The sequence below is a fragment of the Cydia strobilella genome, chromosome Z, assembly GCF_947568885.1.
Source record: "Cydia strobilella chromosome Z, ilCydStro3.1, whole genome shotgun sequence".
Classification (NCBI taxonomy): domain Eukaryota; kingdom Metazoa; phylum Arthropoda; class Insecta; order Lepidoptera; family Tortricidae; genus Cydia; species Cydia strobilella.
In genome coordinates this window covers 10361888-10366116 of record NC_086068.1, presented here as the reverse complement: position 1 = coordinate 10366116, position 4229 = coordinate 10361888, and positions in this window count along the sequence as shown.

Sequence of the window (4229 nt, the reverse complement as noted above, 5' to 3'; positions counted from 1 at the left end):
CATAAAATTTCCTACAAAATAGATATACCGTGTGTCCCAAAAATAGCACGTCAAACTGACACTGTAGGGGTTACTATTATATCTGGTTATCCATCTAGTTATCCTATTAGTTATACGAAATAACAAAATCGACAAAAAATCCTAATAAGTAGTTAGTTATTCTGAGCTAACTGAGCAGTAGTTATAACTAAATGGATCCGATTAATTTGGATCCGATTCTTCAATTAAACAAGCAGCTAATAATATTTTTGGGTATTTTAAGTCTTTACACATTTGTATTCAAATTAGAAATAATTACAGATGGACAGAAGGATTATGATACACTGTCACCGCCCGTCAGATATATCGGAGCGGGCAAGGTCTGACCTGAACATATATCTAAGTACAAATTTTTAAATGCTCCAAATTCTTGTAATAATTAAAAATTTGAAAAAAATTAAATGTAGGGGCATAGTGGTTCATACACAACAAATTGTGTAAAAATATTTTCAATAATGTTAATATCCAGAGAGGAAAATGAGGACTGTGTTTGTATGAAAAGGCGATTTCGCGCGGGTCCTCCACTTTCGTCTTAACTATTTACAACTCTCAGATAGGTCACGTAAACAAGGATAGACGTTCTTAATGTCGTAATATTTAGATAACAAGAAATCGAGGGTAAGTATACGTATGATCAAAGTTTATTATTATAATGTATGAGAACGTGGAAGTGTGTACTACCTACATACATTTATACATGAAACTGTAGGTCCCAGTACCTATTTGCAATGCATACCTATAGTATACTTTTATTTATCAAAGAAATGTATCAATTAAGTATACAATACAAATTATGAAATTACCTATACTTATATAATAAAATATACCTAAGAATGAGTAAAACTAAATAACTTAACACAATATTATTAACTTAACACGTAATTATTAAATATATGTATGTTTATTTATATATACATATATTAAATATGTAGGTATTTTATTATTTTCTTTATGGATATTTGTGTAAATATAGTATCATAGTAGTCTGACTTGGATCTTTTTCATATTCACTCTTTACAATCCTGCACCAAACTAACTGTCTCTGTTTGGCCCAATGGTTGACTGGTAGAGAATGCCTCAAGGCGTTAAGAGGCCGTAGTCGATTTTGGAGCAAAATTTTTAAATTTATAGATTTAGTCGTTGAAATTATACACGTTTTGTTGCGTAATATCTAAATAACAAGTATTGGTTTCTATTAGCACGTCTTCTCATCTTGCCTTTTAATAATGAGGTCGCAAGCGTGCGTCACCGGTAATATATGAAAAGAAGGGGCAGTTTTTAAAAATTCATCAAAAACTTATGGTGGTAAATTATACAAATTGATGTATAAGAATAGTTTCAACAAATGTTGTAGATTGTTTAAGTAAAAAAATTACGTTGAAATTAAGTCGATTTTCAGAGAAATTGTCACTTGTTTTGAAGTAATTTCTGGAGAAAATTGATTTCGTCTAACTTTCATTTACACTACTTCAAAGTCATAATAATAAAAATGTAGTCTGATAAACGTCAAGTACAGGATATGTGTAATACAAAATTACCATGTTCAGCCATCCAAACTTTACGAAATTTACAAATAAGAGCGACAAAATCAGTGCTTTTACCTAAACGTCCATCAGAAAAACAAACATTACTAATTTCGTGAATCTGTTTTCAACAAATTGATCTGATAAAAGGTAAGATAAGAAGATGCGCTATAGAAACCAGTACTTGTTATTTCAATTAGGTAACAAAAGGTGTACAATTTCACCGATTAAATCTATCAATTTTACATTTTTGCGACTAAAATCGACACCGCCGGCCTCTTAAGACCGCCATTTGTACTCTTTTTGTATAAATTTGTGCAATAGTTTAAATAAATAAAAAATAAATTAATATTATTAAATTCTGCCGGCATTACCTCGCTGAATAGCCAGTGAAATCTGTTGGACAAGGAAAGAACCAGAGCGAGGGTCGCAGCCTCTTTCCCTTAAGCGTCACCCTCGTATTTACTGTGCTTGAACCTAGCAGCACTTTCAGCCGCTGCACCTGCCTTGTTCACCGTGCGCGTGAGATGAGTGGGAGCAAAAGTACAATAGTACTTATACTTCAATATGTAATTTCCCTGTATTATCATCATTATTACTTAGTATTGCTTTGATCTCTCGACCTATATATCAGAATGTTTAGATTACTTAACATTGTCATAATATATTATTATATTAGGTACACCTAGTTGCAATGAATATGGAGTACCTAATATATTTATGACTTACTATTATTAAAATAATTATAACGGTTCGGAGAGTCTACTACTCACAAGAGTAAGGTTTCCTTTCTAGGTTTCTTTTGACCCAAAAAGGTACAAAAGTAACCCTTATCGTGCGACTCTGTCCGTCCGTCTGTCTGCCTGTCTGTCACATTGCTAAAATAAATATCTTACTGAAACTATCGATTCGAAATTTGGAATAGTTATGAACAACGCTAACCCAACCCAAACACATTTGAAGTGTAATTTTATTAATGGGGTTGACCGGTCGAAGTGTTTAGCAGATGGCGCCAGCATAGCTTGCCCTGTCAATCCCTAGAATTGTGTCAATTTTTTGTTTTTTTAATGGAATTTTATGCCCAGGATTTACAAACATTAGCTTTTGTATACAGTGTGTAAATCTAATACGGGCGATAAATTAAACCAGATATAGAATTTATCCGTCTAATTATTAATTATGAAGTTTTTTTAAGTGACACTTAATTATGACCCCGTAATTATTATTTTTATAAGTTACCGAGCAGCAATGTACTGCAAACATTAAGAAACATAAGATGACATAACATTACGAGATACGAGCTTTTTATAGTAACTCCCGTAACTTGTGTGGTGTATTACATTGCGGGCCGAACTATTTTGTATGGTTAAAATTTTCATTGTATTTCTAAGCAAAATCTATCTGAATATATTTCTTAGGTCCTATGCTAACCACCGTTTAAATGTTTGCCCGTATTAAATTTACACACTGTATAAATATTTCATATTATAATCAAGGTCGCCATTCTCTTGTTGAGCTTTAAGTTTAACCCATTTGCTCTGACTGGAGTTCTTTTACTTTTGCAACGGTAAGCCAAAATCAAGTTGTCTTGGTAAGCATTGCAGTAGCGCAAGTGTTGCCAAAGCATAAAGTGCTTAAAATAAGTATTGTAGGTATTATTTAATGAAGTGCTTCCGAATTAGTAGATATTAGCTATGAACCGATGATCTAAATAATCCTGTCGGTGTAAGTTAAGATTTCAATTATGACAGCAGCTATGAGTTGGCCCTTGCCCTTATATTTACGAAGCTAAGACCTACCGTTTAACTAATAGCCTTAGTGTCATCTGCATATAAAGAGTTAATTTATAACTGTCAAAATTTACTTCTTACCGGCCAGAGACTGTAATGTACCTTAACGTAAATGTTCCAGTAGAGCACTGTCCTAATAATTGACACCAATGGGCTGTCATCTATTGGAATAAGGCAGTCAAAGGCAAGGTGCCTTTAATTTATGGATGGTATAGAAAGGAAGTCAATCTCTATGTATGAAAAGTGTCCATCAAAAAATAGTAAATAGGCGGCGCCACCATACACTGAAGTGCCTAGACCATACACCTAGTATTTGATATAGATGTGCAAACGTGCGACCGTGAGGGACAGAACATACGCAAGGCGACAAAATTAAAAACATGTTTTAACATTCCTGACAACATACCAGAAACAACCTACGTAATTTGGTCGGGTCGGGATTTGCTGCCCCTCCCCCATTTTATCTCTACATTATTATACCTCTATGGTTCATGCCATAGAGTCTCCTATATATTACAATACTCTTTGGTCTCAGAGCCTACCTAGCGCCACCGGAGAGATTAGGAACTATTATTTACAGCTGAAAACTGGTCACTTTTGAAACAATTCTGCCATAAGAGATTGGCATCCTTTCTATACCATCCATACTTTAATTGTGTTACTTTGTATAGTCCGACAAGAAGTTGTAGAAAATAAATGAGGGCGCCACTTCCTACGTAACTGTCACATTTTTAACGTAAAGTGCTTAAACATGGCAACATAGTATGAAAGTTTTTTAGTTCCATTTTATTTAATTTCTACAATTTTATGTCGCACTATAAGACAGGAATTTCTAAATCATTTTTATTATTTGTTAACCTATTTAAGTAAAACTACA